Source organism: Leopardus geoffroyi, chromosome B1 (assembly GCF_018350155.1).
Source record: "Leopardus geoffroyi isolate Oge1 chromosome B1, O.geoffroyi_Oge1_pat1.0, whole genome shotgun sequence".
NCBI classification, from domain to species: Eukaryota; Metazoa; Chordata; class Mammalia; order Carnivora; family Felidae; genus Leopardus; species Leopardus geoffroyi.
The window spans coordinates 200,817,770-200,835,491 of NC_059327.1; the positions used below are offsets into that span (position 1 = coordinate 200,817,770).

Genomic DNA, 17,722 nt, shown 5'->3' on the forward strand with positions numbered 1-17,722 from the left:
AGATCGAAAAAAAAATAATAACAAACTAAATATCTGCTAAATCCCCAACAAGTAAATGTATTCTAGGACATTCATACAATGGGCTACTATGAAGTCATTAACATTGAAGCTCTGTTTGTCACATTTTGGCTGGAAGTCCTCCTGCCCTGGGACCTCCTGGCGTGCTGGGGAAAATGCAGACCCCCGAGTCTCATCCTACACCTGATAAAGAGCAAAGACTAGAAGCCGGGCAATCAGAACATAAATTTTTTGCACGTGAATTTTTCTGCACGGCAGTGTTTGAGAATTGCTACCGGGAATGCATACGGATTGCCCTGGAAAGGAGTGAGCTCGGTGAGAAGTTTTGTCCGCCGTGGGGTCCTCAGCGCCTAGAACAGTGCCTGGCACATAGTAGGTGCTCATGAAATATTCCGTGGCTGCGTGAACCCATCAATCAGCAAACTTCTGACACCAATCTGTTTAGCATTAGCTACATTTTTGAGCAGTCCGTGGGCTTTTGGGGCGCAGGGACTGGGAGCATCCTCTCATCCCTCTGTGCCCACACGAAGCCAGCCCTTGGCCGTGGTCTGTCAGCAAGTCAACGAGGGGACACTGATGCACTGCCCAGCCCCGTGGTGTGTGTTTCTTCACTAACATCTCTGAAATGACAACATGTCTTACAGCCTGACTCTGTCACTGTTGCTTTTTCTCCCTTTCTTCGGTGGTATAAATACAATGACGCATCTCTCAACCGATGGCATCTTAGATTTAATGGAACACGGTAACTAACGGAGTCCATGGTTCTGATTTAAAACACCAAGATCAGATGCCGACACAGCTAACAGATTGCCGTGCACCCCCTTTCTTATGATTTGCAAAAATTAATCCCACGCCATCTGCTCTAAGCTTTTGGCTTCAGCCCCCAGTGGTCCTGGCCGTCCCACACTTAGCTCCTGAGATACGAATGCAAGGTCTGATGCAAATGGCAGTTTACGTGTCTTCACCTGGACACTTGTGACAGCATCGGCTGGAGGGGCTTTTCTACAGCATTTTCCTCGGAGGCACAGGATGGGCCAGAGGCCGGTGCTGGGCCAGAACCCGGGTACCTCCAACCCCACTGGCCCTGGATGTTCAGCGGGGCACGTGGTCTGTCCACAGCAGCTGTCGGTCCCGCTGTGACTTCCCAGCACTCGGGGGACCGGCACCTGCTCGCTGATGCTCCACGGCCCTGCGGTTCCTGTAACTAGTCCCACGGGTCAGAAGAGAGCCGAACGCCCTGGGCGAGTTACTCTCATCTGCGGAAGGGGACCGGGGATGGGAATCTGGCCCCCGACCCAGGGTTGTTCTGAGAACCACATGAGAGTCATCTGAAAACTCTCTAAAAGCAGCAACATCTACACGGGGGGGGGGGGGGGGGGGGTGGGGATTAGCGACACTCAGGAAGCTGTGACGTGGAGACAGAGAAACCCTCCGACTTCCCGCCGGAACACCTCACCTTTTTGACTAAACCCTACCCTGTCCTGACCTTCTCATGAGCCAGTGGTGCCGGCAGTGAAGACACGGGATGTGAAGCCCGAATCCACGGCCACCGTCCCCCTGTGCTACCCTGGCCGGGCCACCCAAGCCCCCCGAAGCCTCCTTGTGTGTAAACGGGGCCCTGGCTGACTGCGCTCCCATTCCCCGAGCGGTAGACCTGCCCTCTGTCTGGTGCCAGAGCCTGCACGGTGGGGAAGGGAGCTACTCCCGGCAACGTAGGTCTTCATTTACACCAGCGGCGTGAGGCCGGTGCAGCGTTCCTGCTGAGGATCGTTTCAGCCCCCCGAACAACAAAGCTGGCCAAGCTCGCACAAGTTCAGAAGGGTTCTCTGGGCCGCGTTCTGGGGCGACAGCAATAGAGAACAGTGAGTGCGACAAGGCGGGGCCCCGGCCGTAGGCTGGCTTCGGGGACCCCGTCCAGGCTCCTCCCGCCCTCTCCATCTCTGTCCCCTGGCTGGAAAGCAAGGATGGTAAGAACGGGCCAGGGCTGCGGACAGATGATGCCCAGCACACGGCACGAGCTCCGGGCGTCCCCGTGTGCTCCCCGGCACGCTCCGGCTTCCCGCCAGTGATCTCAACTGCAAACACAAAGCACTTGAAGGCCAAGAACCTTCCAGCGTCGGGACGACGGTGGGGCGGTGATGTCTGCCTGCCCACCGGCCTGCAGGCAGGGATCTCGGAAATGCTGCAGAGGAACACGGGGCCGCGAAGCTTCGCAGCACCAGAGCTGGTGGCTTCGGAAGCCCCTGGCGAATTCATCTGGGAGGTGGCGAGCAAATGGCCGTAGGTCAAATACAGATGAGGGTTTGGAGCCAGGGGTGGGCTGTGACCTAATGGAAAGCAGGGACGAGGACATTCCAGAAAGGCTGGAGTGGAGGACAATCAACACCCCCCTACCCCGGGCCACCCCTCCCAGACGGTAGCGGCCAACTTCTGATAGGGAGTCTTTTTATTTTATTCTTTAAGTTTACTTATTTATTTTGAGACAGAGCAAGCGAGCAGGGGAGAAGCAGAGAGAGAGAGAATCCCAAGCAGGCTCCGCACCGTCCGTGAGGACCCTGACGCGGGGCTCGAACCCACGAACCAGGAGATCGTGACCTGAGCCGAAACCAAGAGTCAGATGCTTAACCGACTCGGCCCCCCCAGGCACCCCAAGAAGTTCATCTTTTCAGCTTGAAACAAAAGCTGGTCTGAAAACTTCAAGCTGGAAGTTCGTGTCTCTCTCCAGAGGGAGAAAAACTGGGCTGCTCAGCAGATCGATGAGACAGAAGACACAGTCCAAACACAGATTCAAGGGCGGACAGGGATTTGACCCACGTGAAAGGCAAGAGAGAACAGCTGAGCCCCTGCTGCCACACCGGGCAAAGGACTAACTGCTTGGGAACAGGTAAGACCAGACGTCCACTGAGACCCTTACAGCAAAACAACTTACAGGTGGGTCACGTGCTAAATAAACGCAAAGAAACCACAAAACTAAGAAATCTCCGGGAAACAACCATCAAAGGAGACCAAAAAGCCTAAGCGGCCACAGAAGACACCTGTGTTGAAGCTCCACAGAGGAAAAGATCGCATCACGGGCAAGAGCGTCAAACCACGGGTGGGGAGAAAACATTAGTCGCATGTCACAGACCACAGGCGAATGTATTTAATGGGTTAGGAGGGCTCTACAAATGACAGTGGTCTGGGGGCGCTTGGGCGGCCCAGTCGGTTGAGCATCCGACTTCGGCTCAGGTCACGATCTTGTGATTCATGAGTTCGAGCCCGCGTCGGGCTCCGTGCTGACAGCTCGGAGCCTGGAGCCTGCTTCGGAGTCTGTGTCTCCCTCTCTCTGACCCTCCCCTGCTTGTGCACGTGCGCTCTCTCCCGCTCTCAAAAATAAATAAACATTAAAAAAAAATTAAAAAGAAAAAAAAATCAAAGGTGTTTTGAGAGCACACCAATCGTGGGATTAGTGTGAATAACGAAGAAACGGTTCCCCAAAGAGGAGAAGGCACGTGGCCGGTACACACACCACGAGATGTAACCGACGGAAACGGGGACCAGAAGAATTCTCACTTACCACATTAGCCGAGATCTGCAACATTCACTGTTGGCAAGGCTCTGGCAAACTGCTGTTCTCATTCACTCTCGGTGGGTACAAGTTGGCACAACTTTTTCTGGAGTGCTGTTTGACAATTTCTGTGAAAATTTTAAATATGGATCGCTTTTTGGCTCCCTAACGTCACTTCTCGGCTCTGTCCTAAGGGGGTAATTGGACAAGGGGATGGTCCACGACACCGGGGATGGCGGAGAACTGGTTAGTTCACTAAGGCGCAGAGTGCCCAAACCGTGGAGGCTGGGGGACAATTTCTGTCACACCTGCCGTGTGGGGAAAAGCCAGTCACAAGCAGTGAGATCCCCTTTCTGGGGGGGGGGAACCCCACACGGACACAGACACCTGCTGACATCACAGCCCTAAGGAACAGGGGAAGCCAGGAAAGCTATTTCCATTTGGGGGCAGGGGGAGGAGGCTGTGTGAACCAAGAGAATTCTTGGAAAGAGAAGGTGGCCGCTCCTACCAAGGGCAGGGGAGGGAGAGAACCGAGGACATGGGAGAGGGTAGGTCTGGGCCAAGAAAACCGGGAAGAAATGGAGAGGGGAGAGGTCAAGTCACACATCGGTTCCAAAACACACGGATGGGATTTTTAGGGTCCCCCAAAGCACTGGATAGTGGCTAAGTGCTAAAAAAAAAAAAAAAACAACGCTTTCCAACGTAATAGCGGTAAGCAATCCGTGCACAAAACTAGAAGGTGGTTATTTATGCCTGAATCAAAAGCAGCTGGGAAAAATAGCACAGAACGTTCAGGAGAGAGAAGAAAGTGGCGTTTCCATCTCGCGGATGCAGAAGAAAGCTGAACTGGGAACCAGACACCATCATCCTCAAGCCTGAACCCCCAAAGCAATACTCCCTTCTTCTCCCTGGCCCTGGCCCCCTCTCCTTCCCACCTTTCCCCAAACCTCCCACGCCGTCCTCCCTCCAAGGGCGCCTCACCATCCACTTGTCGTACTCAGGTCACCCCCATTAAAACAAAACCGAGCCTCCCTGCGCCCAATCCCCCTAACCTCTGCCTCTCTCTGCTTGTCCACAGTCGTTCGGGGCTGTCTCCATCTGTCGTCCGGATGGCCTCCCCACTTCTCTGCAGTGTGGCGTCACCTCCACTGGCCTCCACTCACCCCTCACCCTGACCTCCACTCACCCTCCCTTGACCGCCACGTTGCCAGATTGAGCCCACGCTTCGTAATTTAACTTCTTTGACCATTAAGTGGACTTTGACATCGCTGACCCCAGCCTTCCAGCCCAGACACTCTCTCCCCTGATGATTACGGTCACATTTAGTCCATAAGGTGATGATCTTACTTGCTCAGGACCGCCGAATCGTCGCCATGCGTAGGCACCACGCTAGAGCGTGACGGCCCCATCCTACTCAATCCCCCCTCTCAGCCGACACTGATACCACTGTCACTTTACAAACAGGGCGCCCGAGGCAGTAAGGGATCAAGCAGGGAGGTCTGGGAGGGGAGTTGACATGCCTTCCAGGCAAGAGGATGCACCCCCCAGACTGGCAGGCTGACGGCGCAGGGCCCTGGGAAGGAAAGGCGTGGGCTCTGGTGAGACAGCTTCGTTGCCATCAAACACTGGTGAGGTCCTCTATCGTGTATCCCCCCCAACACCCCCCAGACCTCACAGCCTCCCTCCCTCGGCCCCTGCTCCAGCAACACTGGCCTCCTGCTGTCCCTCAACCGACCAAGCGCAGGGCCAACCACAGGGCCTTTGCACTTGTTACCTGTCTCTCTCTGGACCACTCTTTGCCCAAATGCCTGCACAGCTTCCTCCCTCAGTCCCCTCAGGCTTCTCTGGACTCCCTTTAACATAGTTCTAGGTCTCAGCACCACTTCCCGTGTCACATGTTTGTCTGTGTGGGTGACCCATCTCTCCCACTGGCAGACGAGCTCTAGGAGGGCAGGGACGTGGCCTGGCGTGTTCACGGCGGTTCCCCCAGGGCCCAGCGCAGCACGTGATGCTCAGGGTCATGATTAACACCTATGGGGTCCAACTTGTTGGTGTCCCACATGCCCCGTGAGCATCTGCTCTGAGCACACGTGCGGGTGGGTCCCTCCCCGCCTCTGTGAAGGCGTCAGTCCAATAGGGAAGACCACCGGGTAGAAAAAGAGGGTGTCGAGCTCTGCCAAGGAATCCCACAGTCCCGTGGGGGCCCGAGCTTCAGGGAAAGTCCTGGAGACCGTGGCCTGAGATTCAGCACCAACAGGAGCCGGCCGGGGTGGGGGGTCCGGGCATGGGGTGGCGTGGGGGGCATCAATCAGAGCACAGTTTTAGAGCCCAAAGGAGTAAGAGAAGGCAGCTGTTTGGAGGAACCATGCCTATGCCCCCCGATTTCTCCCGCCATCCGGTGGGAGAACGCCCTCTGGCCACCTCCTCCACGCAGGCCCCGGGGGTACTGGGAATCTAGCGTCCAGAAGGAACATGCAGGCATCCCCCTCGAGTGGGAGGAGCAAACGCTAGTCCAACACACCTACAGCTGAGCAGATGCCGAACCCCGGACAGGTGCTCTGCAAGAAAGGAAACCGGCCACTGGGGGGGGGGGGGGGGGGGGGAGGGGGCAAACTGTCCTGGACACGGAGGTTCCCCAAAGACTTTGAGCAAGAAATGATGCTGAGCGGAGTTCTGAAGGAGGAGAAAGGGCCGACCCAGTGGAAAGGAATGGAACACTCCAGGCAGAGGGAGCTGGCGCACCAGGGGAAAGCAAGGAGCCCACATGGCGGGCAGGTGGGCAGGAAGGATCACCAGGGGCACGGGGGATGCACGGGACACAGGGGGCCGAGGGACAGGCCACGCTGGCGCACCCTCATGTCTGGTCGGCACGGTGGGGACACCGTGCCTCCCTGCTGGGGTGGAGGAGCCAGGAAGGGGAGCGGTCTGCACGGGCAGACCCCACGTTGAGGCTCGGCCAGGCCTGGGATGGGGCAGGCCGGACCCAGACGGGAGGCTGGGAGCTCAGCCGGATCGGGGGGCAGGTCACCAGGGGGGCTCGTGAGGGCCACTACCAAACTTGGCCCTGGTCTTCCTGGAGGGCGGTGGGAACTAGTGTGGTCCGCCGGTCTGACAAGTGACGGACGCGACTTAGCTGCAGGAAGGCCCCCCGGGGGCCGGGACACAGCCCCGCAGCACAGCCGGGCTTGCTCCCGCGCAGTCAGGTCGGCGGGGGTCCGGGCAGCTCCCCACCCGCGTTAGCCTGGCCCTGGTCTTTCCCGCTGAGGTCCCTGGGGAGCCGAGAGGCGGGGCTGGGTGAAACCAGAGGTCTGGCTTCTCCACACGTTCCAGATGCAGGTTCCCATTTTTTGATTCCCAAAACGCAGATGGGACTGCACTTTAGGGAAGGGGTTGACTTGCATGAGGCAGTCACGGCGGTGGGAAAGCCGCCGTCTCATCCCATCCATCGGCTCTGCCGCCGTCACGGCCACCGGCTAAGGGGGCGGCATTTACCTTGTCACCAGTACCCCCACCGTCAAGGGGAGAAGAGTGGCTCAGAGGGGCCGACACTTGCCCCAAGTCGCGCAGCTAGGAGCTGGGCGTGGGACCCAAGCGTGTCTGATCCCAAAGCCCGGGTCCCTCGCCATCAGCACCGCTCACGACCCGATGGGCCAGTGGACGCAGTCCAGGCCGAGTTTCGGGAGGGGCTGTGGGGCTGCAACGGGACGGTGGCACATCTGTGGGGACCAGCGGTCACCGTGTGGGAGCGAGCCCGTGCCCCTCCGCGCCTGCAAAGCTGCTCACCGCTCTGCCCTCCCGCCACCCACAAAGCAGCATATCCACACCAGCTCCACCGTGACCGGGTGAGGCCACGGCCCCGGACGTGAGACGCGCTGGAACATTCCGCTCTGTTGCCTCGTGATCAAACCCAGCTTCAGGCTCTGCAGGGCTTTCAGTGGAAAGAAACGGCCGTGCCCCTGAGAGCCGGAGGCCTGGATCCTGCAGAGTTCAGATAGTTCTGGAGGTCAAAGCCCAAATTCAGATCATGGGGCAGAAATCACGGGCTCAGCAAGGCCTCACTCCCCCGGGGGGTTTCGGGAAGACTCCCTCCCTGCCTCTTCCAGCTCCCGGCGGCTCGTGGAGCCTCTACCCCAGTTTCACGCTGCCTTCTCCTGCGTCACATTTCCTGCCTCACTCCTATAAGAACACTTGTCACTGGATTTAGGACCCACCCACATAATTCAGGATAAGCTCCCCCCCCTCCCCAAATTCTTATTCACATCTTCTGCCATGTAAGGTAATACTCGTTCTTTTGGTGCATAGAGTAACATTCACAGGCTCCAAGAGTAAGGACGCGCACATTTCTTTTGGAGGCCACCATTCAGCCACGACAGATACCACGTGTGCAACCCAGCCAACAGGCAAGGTTGGTCTAGCAGACGGCTTACATCTAAGCAGCAGTGGAGACTGGAGGCTAAAAGCACACGCTCTGAGCTCCCCACGCCAGCTGAGCGCCTTGGGCAAATTTCTTACCCTCCCCGTGCCTCAGTTTCCTTGTCTGCAACAACAGTCTCTACCACTCAGGGTCTGGATGTCCACGCCCAGCACTTAGAAAAGGGCCTGGCCCACGGGCCGCACGCAGTGACGGCTGCTGTTAATAGAATTCTTGGAATCCGTCTTGCTCCAAACCTGCCCCTCCTCCCTGGGATGAGACCTGGCTCGGCAAAGAGCCACCCTCCCCAGTCAATCACCCAGGTCCTAGAGACCTGTGAGACCCCCTTCCCTCCCTCTTACACCTGACAGGCCCCAAGTCCTGCCGGGGCTAGCTGCTGAGTCTCTCTGTCCCCACTGTCTTGCTCTGGCCCGGACCGGCCCGGGCCTCTGTCTCCTTCCTCACCTCTGCCCCCACCTCCCCATCCTCCACCAAGTCCTATTTCGTCAGGGCCAGTAGGACTCTGGTGGCGGCTAAGGCAACGGTCCCCCAACCTACGGCTGTTATGGCAGGTTACAAAACGGATGCAGACAGCATAAACGAATGGAAATACAACCCACAGGATGGGAGCAATGTACCCAATGAAGGGCCTACATCTAGAATAAAGAGACCTTACAATTCAACAATAAAAAGACAAACGAGTTCATGTTAAAATAGGCAAAGAACCCGTCCAGATGGCTAACAGACGCAGGAAAAGACGCTCAACATCACCCGTCATCAGGAAAATGGAAATCAAAACCACAGTAAGGTACCACCGTACACCCGCCAAAACGGCTAAAATCAAAAACGCAAGAAACAACAGGTGCTGGTGAGGATGTGGAGAAAAAGGAACCCTCGTGGGAAGGCAGACTGTCAGCCACTGTGGCAAACAGTGTGGCGGTTCCTCAAAAACTTAAAAATAGAGGGGCCCCCGGGTGGCTCCGTGGGTTAAGCGGCCGACTTCGGCTCAGGTCAAGATCTCACCGTTCGTGGGTTCGAGCCCCGCGTCGGGCTCTGTGCTGACAGCTGGGAGCCTGGAGCCTGCTTCGGACTCTGTGTCTCCCTCTCTCTCTGCCCCTCCCTCACTCATGCTCTCTCTGTCTCTCAAAAATAAATGTTAAAAAAAAAATTTTTTTTTTTAATTAAAAATAGAAGTACCATGCAATCTAGAAATTCCACTCGTGGGTACTCCCCCAAAGAAAATAAAAACACTAATTCATAAACCTATGACATCTGGGCGTCCTTCCTGGCTACTGGCTAACAATAACCACCAATGATCAGGTTCCCCAGCCATCAGGTCATCACAGCAACATCAGCGGTGCTCTAACTGCTGTGCATCGGAACACCTGGAGAGCTGAGGAGGCTCACGGAGCCCAGCCCCTGCAGACCCCTGGGGACTCTCCTGCCACCGATGTCCACCAGCTGCCGTACGTGACAACCTACCCTACCCGGACGTACACAAGAACTGATCTTGACTGACTCCGGGGTGTCGGGCACTGAGCAATGTTATTTCTCAAGGAACTCCTTGGCGCAGATCATTTATTTCTCCCATTTTACAGAGAAGAAAGAGCTCCAGAGAGAGGAACCGAGTCGCCGAAGGTCACACGGCCCAGCAGGGGGGCAGCAGAAGCAGAGTCCGTGTAGACCTCCGACTGCAAGGCGCCTCCCCCACCCCGGGCAGGAAGGGGAGGCTCGGAACCAGAGCCCGTTCCCCAGGGCCCGGGTCTGGCAGCCCAGGGGACCCAAGAGGGGCCAGCACTCGGTCCAAGAAGCTGATCTCAACCCCGCCGCCCCCCGGCAACACCCGGAGAACCTCTTCTTCGTGCCATCGCCTGGCGCCACCTGGCCACCGATCAGATCTTTCTGGCGGTGGGCCTGACTCATACTGTCACCTCTCCGGGCACCTAGGCAGCCAGCGTAAAAAGAAAAACTCCGGCGCGGTGGTGGGGGCCTCGACCGGGGGTGTACACGAGAATGATCCAGAATGTCTGGGCTCCGCTCAGTCCCCCTGACTCAGGACTTCAGTGTGGGGTCCGGGTCTCCGCGGTTTCGAAGTTGATTCCGACGTGCCGTCAAAGCAGAAATCTCTGGTTTAGGGCCCTGTGTGGTCTCCGTGCCAGGAGTCCCCGCCTCACCACCGAGCTCACTGGGGCTGCCAGATTTCAGATCCGCCCCAGGCCTACTAAATCCCACACTCTGGGGTGGGTGCCCGCAGTCCGTGTCAGCCGGCCCGCCGTGTGACGCTAAGCCATCCGGGGCGTGAGGACCTGTCGCCGAGAGCCTGGCCGCCCGGAGCGCCAGCCCGGTCTGCATCAGCGGGCTCCTGTGAAGATACGTCTCGGGCCCCACCCAAACCCGCTGAACCAGAGCCTGCATGTTTAAACGAGGTCCCCAGAGGACTGGGGCCCATTAAAGAGTGAGAACACCCTACCAGTGCCCTGAATTTCCCTGAGCGGACCCCTGCCCGGCAGTGCTGATCCAATGGGTTGGGGGCCCCCGAATGTGCATTTCCACACTTGGGTATTCCTGGTTTCATATTAAAAAAAAAAAAAAACTAGTCTATCAGGCTTCGAATCTTCCTCTACCGGGCACTGACAGGGTGGCCCTTTGACTCGGGGGTCTCACCTGGAAAATGGGCCGTGACAGTTACGAGTCATTGGTTGCTGTGAGGGCTCGAGCGATTCTAAGAATGCCCACTATGTGCCTGGAATTTCCAGTTTTCGTGCAGTCATCGCTCCCGCCACCGCCCCTGCCACCCACACATTCACTGCCACCATCACCGCCACCTCCCTTATCGCCAGATATTCACAGTACGGTCCCAGCAGCAAAGAATGCCAGTTTCGGTGGAACGGCAGACAAGCCGAGAGAGAGGGAGGACAGAGGGCCTGCCGTCACATAAGCCATCTCAATTTGCTTCAGCATTTGTTCGGAACCTAATGCCCAGGACATACGTGCAAACTAGAGACAGGGGTGGGACGACGGAAGCGGAACCTTTGCAGGTCCTGGATACGCGTGTTTCAACCTCCAAAATCACCTAGGCCAGCTGCTCCCTGAGGGCAGGACCGTGCATTCTCACCTCCAAACTCCACCTCCCCGCACAGGGCTTGGCACACAACCCGGGAAGGCGGCGAGCCCCGACGTTCCGAGTCACTTTCCGCTCCGCTCATGCCTCCGTTCGGCGGGGAGAGCGCTGAATTCGAAACCAGTGAGGGGGATATCTTTGCAAAGCTATGTAGACACGTCATAGGCAAGCGGTAAGGACATTTCCGTGAGCAGTCAACCACTAACAGAAGAGTAGAATTCCTCACTCCTCCACGATTTCCCCAAACGACACTGACTCCTCTCCCGGAACACAACCCGCACGGCACCACGTGGGGATTCCCGGCCCCACTCGCTTCCTGCAACGGAAGTCCTTGGAGACGGTGGCCCGATGCCCTAAGGTCTACAAGCCCACCATCAGGCCAGCCGGTCCCTCCGGCCTGAAGTGGGGGGCGAGCTCGGGAGAGCTTCTCAGAGCGAGGGATGCTTTGGTCGACACTGCCACTGGGTTCTCCACCCTCACTCCACTCTCAGCCTCCTCGAGCTGGCAGTGACCCGGTCCCTGGCATCGATCAGATGCGTTGCAGACATTGACAAAGCCCGGCTGTGGAAAACAGCGCCCCTAATGAGGAAGGAGGCAGGATGGTGGAGAGAGAGAGCAAGAGAGACCCAGGCCAGGCCCACATCTAAAGCCTGGGCTGCTCCAGCCCTGGCCTCTGCTTCTTCCTGTTGCCCCCAAGAGCCACCCGCCCCCCCCCTCCCCCCCCCCCCCCCCCCCCCAGCAAACCAGGCCCTACTAAGCCCTGGGAAGAAGAGAGGACCCAGCCCCGGCCCAGCCCTTCGGTAGCTCATAGCCACCCCATCGGCCCAACCCACAGAGGGCATTTGTGCCAGGAAAGAATCAGCCAGGGCATGGGTAGCCCCAGGGAGGCAGTGTCCACATTCCCTAAAGTGACCTTCTGTCCCCAGACACGCACGCAGGGCCCTGGCACTCTCTTCCCCCGGGGGCTAGGGGGAATGTTTTGAATGAGAAAGCTTCTCTCACCTGCAAGGCTCAGCTCAGGCGGCTTCCTCGCTCAGGATGCCTCCCCTGCCTCCCCTGCCCGTTTGCTGGCTCCACAAACACTGACGGTGCGTCTCCTGGGCTCCCAGCTCAAGTGCAGACAGCGAAAGGGAAACAGCGGCTGCCCTCGGGTTACCCAAGACCTGGCAGGGGAGGCAGCTCAGATTCGGATGACTGCAAAGGATGAGGTCAGCACGGAGAGCCTGGGGGGCTTCCTGGAGGAGATGACCCCCAAGCTGCATCTTCAAGGAGAAGTCGGGAGCCGGCTGGCCAGCCAGGTTAACAAAGGATAAAAATGACAAGACGTCAAGCTCCACTGGATGCCTGTGGGTGTTTGTACGTGTTCCCAAGAGCACAGGACAGAGTTCAAGAGGGTCTAACCACCCCACGGGCGATGGGAAAAACAGGGACCTATTAATTTCTTTATCCTCTTCTCTGTTTGGATCATCACGACAACAAATGCGACCTCGGTCATTTTAGAAGGCAATCAAAATTTAAAAGAAAATTTTGAGGGGAGAAATGAAAACCTGAAGGGAAGTTGGTCCCCAACGAAAGATTCTAGAAATGTAGTGACTTCTCTATAGAGGAAGGAGTACATCTTGTCAAAAGCGTCTGCCGCTCTTTCAAAGCCGGACCCCAACGGGCTGCCTAGAATTGAACTGTGGGGCAGGCAGCTCCCTCGGTCTCAAATCGACAGAGACCAGGACAGGGCGGGGAGCAGAGGGCCGACGGGCGGACCCCGAGATACTCGAGACACCCCCCAACCCAGCAGCCCTTTTAAAAATGCTTTCTTTTTCAAAGTTGCAAAACTACAGACAAGTTCCAAGAAGAGTACAATGAACCCCTTATACCTTCATCGAGACTCACTGTTGGTTCATGTTTTTCCACATCTGCGCTATCTACAGATCAAGATACGTGTTTCTCATACGTTTATCTTTAAGACCAATTTGAAAGCCAACTGCAGACATCACAGCATCTCGCCCTAAAATGCTGTGGTTTTCACCCCTTTAGACCAAGGACGTTACGAAATCACAACACGGCGAACAAGCCCAGGAAACGTTATCACTCATACATCTCATATTCAAACGTCACCGGTTGTCACAAGAATGGCTCTGTAGCAAAATGATGATTTTCTTGACCCAAGTCTCAGAGCGCTTATTGAGAGAAGCTGTCCGCAAAACGCAGCCGTGTCCTTGTCACATGTACTCGGGACCAGAGACAAGCTTCCCCGAGTTAACCAAGTAGAAAAGGAAAACATGACGGTAATCGAGATTAATAAGCATCATCGGGTAAAGAAGAACCTCTGACAATAGGGCAGAGCAGCCGGAAGGGGTTCTGGGCACAGAGGGGGAGGATTACGAATCTTCAGCTGACGCCGGACCCTGGTCGTTGGCTCCTGGTCTGAGAAAACACAAGCCACACGCCCTCACGCCTGACTGTGGAGTCCCCTCTGTCCTTGGGAGCTGGCAGAGGAGACCAGTCGGGCCACAGTGCAGAAAAGCAGGGACCCGGGGCTCAGAGCTCTCAACCTGCTGAGTCACTCTGGAGACGTCACACAGCTGCGTGGGCCTCAGTGTCCCATCAACAGGCCCGCAGCGCCTCCCCGAGGGCCCCAGGGGCAAGTGCAGTGTGCACCCAGCCTACCCCCCAGGCTCTCTTGAAAGGGCTCCCAGAAACGCAAAGCCCCAGCCGCTGGTGGCCCAAACCCTTGTCTCCATTCCGACCCCTTTGACTCCCAACGAGACCACGACACCCATCTCCCTGCAGAGGGCTGGTTTCTCTTGCCTCCCTCTACAGTGTGTCCCCACTGGCCACCTCCTCACCCTCTGCCCCACCCCATGCAGCCCCCCCCCCCACCCACCTTCCCCTCATCCACGGTCACCCTGAACCATGCAGAGTCCTGATTCAGGGTCCCTGGATCCTGGCCATTACTACTTCTCGAAGAGTTAGAGAACAGCGAAATATATTCACACCGTGGGCTCCCTACTGCCCTCAGAGTGAAAACCACACTTCTGGGCCTAGATGAGGCCCCTCCTCGTCTGCTCCCTGCCTCCCCTCTCCCTTTACTGCAGATTGGCTCAAGCCCTCCTCGCCCACCAAACCAACCTCAGAGAACAGCAACCCCGGCGGGTGGGTGAATCCTCTAGGGGACGGCTGAGGCCACGGAGGTTCAGAGAGGTTGAGGAACTTGCCCAAGGTCACTCAGCTCAGGAGTGAGAGAACCAGGGCACAACCAAGCAAGCTCCCTTCATTCTACGTAGAAAGCAAAATGTTTCATCGACACTCATCTTTCTCCATCCACGCCACCTCCGGACGAGGCCGGAAAGAACACTGACAGTGGTTTGGAGGGTGGTGGGAATCTTTTCGCGAGACCTTCACTTTGAAACAGTTTTATGTTGAGGGTGGGAAAATGGTAAGGACTAGAAATCAGCAGATATAAGGGATAAAGAGTCCCACGCGCATCTCACTGTCATTGCATCGGGGAATCGCTACGCACGGGTGATAATGCTGGTGGCCTGATTTCAGCTGAGGACTCACCCAGAGTGGCTGGCGCGAGGCAGGTCCAGGCAGACGGACGCTGCCCGAGACCATACCCGGCCCGCCCCTGCCGCGTGCCTGTCGATCCTTGGCTCTCTCTGAACCTAGAAAGACTCTAGATTCAGGGCTCAGACTTTTGCTTTCCGATTAGAGTAACAGATGCTTAAAGGGTACGCGTATATTTACTTAATGATCATTTTGAATCCCGTCGAGACCCCTATCTTCTCTGAACCTCAGTTTCCTCATCCACGCAAGAGATGGTGATACTGACATGCACGGAACGACCACTGACATGCCTCATAGTGGATGAGGTGCCCTCCCTCCTCCACACACAACAAACGGCCTCGTTACCATTTATTACCACTGAGAAGCTACTAAGCACCAGATACTTTCCTAGGCACTAAAGATACAGAGATGAGGGGTGCCCGGGAGGCTCAGTCAGTTGAGTGTCCGACTTCAGCTCAGGTCACAATCTCATGGCTTGTGAGTTCGAGCCCCGCGTCAGGCTCTGTGCTGACCGCTCAGAGCCTGGAGCCTGCTTCGGAGTCTGTGTCTCCCTCTCTCGCTGCCCCTCCCCCATTCGCGCTCTGTCTCTCTCTGCCTTTCAAAAATGAATAAATGTGAAAAACATAAAGATAGAGAGATGAACAAGGCAGTTCTGCCCTGGCGTGAATGAACACCTGGTGGGAGGGAGGGAGGACGATAAATCCCTAAAGAGCTGGAACGTGACCCCGAGCCCGGCAGGGAGCCATGGAGAGGTTTATGCCAGGGAGGAAAACGTTGGACACCTATGCATTTCAGATCAGTTGCCCAGGGTCCACATGGAGGGCTGCCTGGAGCCCCCCCACCCCTACCCCCAGAGGCAGAGACAGTGCTGAGGCTGTGTCCTCATCTCGTGACGGGAGAAGAGGACAGAGGTAAGCAATGGATAAAGACATCTTGGGAGGCAGAACCAGACAGGACCTACGGCCCAAGTGCAGGGGACAGGGAAGAATTCCTAAAGCTGGAATGCAGTGGTGGTGTACATGGGGACCTATTTTTGTACCTCTCCAAACACTGGCCCGGCTCCTTATTACTCTTGCTGTCGGACTGGCTTTTGGCAGAAAATGAGAAGCATGACTGTTCCACGTCACCCTGACCCACTCGGGATGGGGAGCGGGGCCGAGGAAATTAAGGGCTGGGAGACAATACCTCCCAGTTTACAAATGGGGAAACTGAGGCTCTCGGAGGTGGACTGATGGGCCCAGGTTTCCGTGGAACACGCAGGAAAAGCAGGGGGTTGAACGCAGCTCTGTCCGGCTCCGGGGCCTGCTTCATGGCACCGCCTACAGGGTGAACCTTCTAGCCGCATCCGCAGCCTGGGTGGCCGGAAAGAGATAAGAGTCTTTCCAGCCCTTGTGGTCATGAATAGTGATCGCCGCCGGGGCACCCACTGACAACCCTGAAACCACAAAGGGAGCGTGGGGAGAGAGGGGGCGTTGGCAGTCAGACGACAGGCTTCCTAAAGGGAAAAATATTTAGCAAACATTGACGTGGAGAAGTGAGCTCCAGACTCGGAAGGGACACTTCAAAAGGCCATCTGGTCCCATCTCCCCATTGTACAGATGGGACAGGGGGCCGAGGGTGGGGGTGTCTAATCCCCAAGGAACCCCGACTCTTCACTGCCCGTCCCACACTCTGCCTATACCCTGGTGTCACACGGGGCTTGGTGAAGCTTTATGAGCCACAGCACCACCTGGTCCAGGAAGCCCTCCATGATCACCACGATGCCTCCCCAGAAAGCCTGGACTTGACTGATGGCTCCGTCCCTTACTGCCTGTAGGACGTGCATCCAGTCCTGCCACCTGAGCCAGAGGCGCTCCTGCCTCCTGAGGCTGTGGCATGGATTAAGTGAGTTCGGACAACCACTGCAGGCTCTGACGCGAAGCAACCCCTTCCGCAGCCCGACCCGGGGAACAACGACGGCTGCCTCCCCTGGAACATCAGGGCCACCACCCACGTCGGGGCCACCATCCTGGCCGCGCCTGGGAAGCACCTAGCTCCCTCGTGCCTCCGAGCCCCCGGCGCTGCCGGCCGGCCCTCTCCTCCCCACCCCTGCCAGGCCTCCTCACGGCAAGGATCACCTGGCCTCCGGGGGGCCGAGGCTCACCCTCACTCCTCAGCCCCAACCCCGCCCCCACTTCCGCTTTGCCTCACTTCCGGCCACCACCTGGATAAGCCGAGCTGACTCCTCCCCTTCCGCTTCCTGTCCGCACCAACAGTCCCGCCCCCAACCCTGGGGATGCCCAGCATCCAAGGCCAGCGCAGCGAGAAGCCGGGAAGCCTTCGGCCCGGGGGCTGTGATGTTTAAAAAGAAGGCCCAGGAGCACCTCGGTGGCTCAGTCGGTTGAGCATCTGACTCTTAACTTCGGCTCAGGTCACGATCTCACAGTTTGAGATCATGTTTTGAACCCTGCATTAGGCTGTGTGCTGACAGCGTGAAGCCTCCCTGAGATTCTCTCTCTCTCTCTGTCTCTCTCTCTCTCTCTGCCCCTCCCCCACTCACTTGTGCTCTCTCTCAAAATCAATAAATAAACTTAAAAAAAAATAAAGTCAAAGAAAAGGCCGGGTTACCAAGTTGGCACAGCGCGACTCCAGTAAAATCTAAAACACGCACAAACGAGCGGGAAGAAAAAAAGGATGGTGCTTATCGAATGTGGGGTTTTTTTCTTTTTTTTCTAAGTTGTTATTTACACATTTTGAGAGAGAGGCAGACACGGCGCTAGTGGGGGCGTGGCAGAGACAGAGGAATCTCAGGCAGGCTCCATGCTGTAGGCGCTGAGCCCCATGTGGGGCTAGAACGCACGAAACGGTGAGAGCGTGACCTGAGCTGAAACCAAGAGTCAGAGGCGTAACCCACTGAGTCACCCAGGCGCCCCCGGTTTTTTTTTTTTTTAAGCAATGAAATCTTGCGGGCGGGGGGGGGGGGTGGTCCACGTGACGCTGCTGCTTTTGGAAGGACCCGCTGCCCAAACCTCAGCCTCCCAGGCGGCCCTCACTGAGCCCGCCCACAAGGCCCCCTGTGCGT

General features: G+C 57.0%; 1 protein-coding gene across 8 annotated transcripts in view; it reads right to left on the reverse strand.

Annotated features, from left to right (window-relative positions):
- Nucleotides 1–17,722, reverse strand: part of JAKMIP1 (janus kinase and microtubule interacting protein 1) — a 137,043-nt gene that overhangs the window by 100,616 nt on the left and 18,705 nt on the right. For 6 of the 8 annotated variants that reach the window (XM_045474613.1, XM_045474606.1, XM_045474609.1 and 3 more), the window contains exon 2: nt 3,575–3,693. The exons of the other annotated variants lie outside the window; for them this stretch is intronic. The gene's annotated coding sequence lies outside the window, so the exon portion shown is untranslated. The remainder of the gene's footprint in view (nt 1–3,574; nt 3,694–17,722) is intronic. 8 annotated transcript variants of the gene reach the window in all.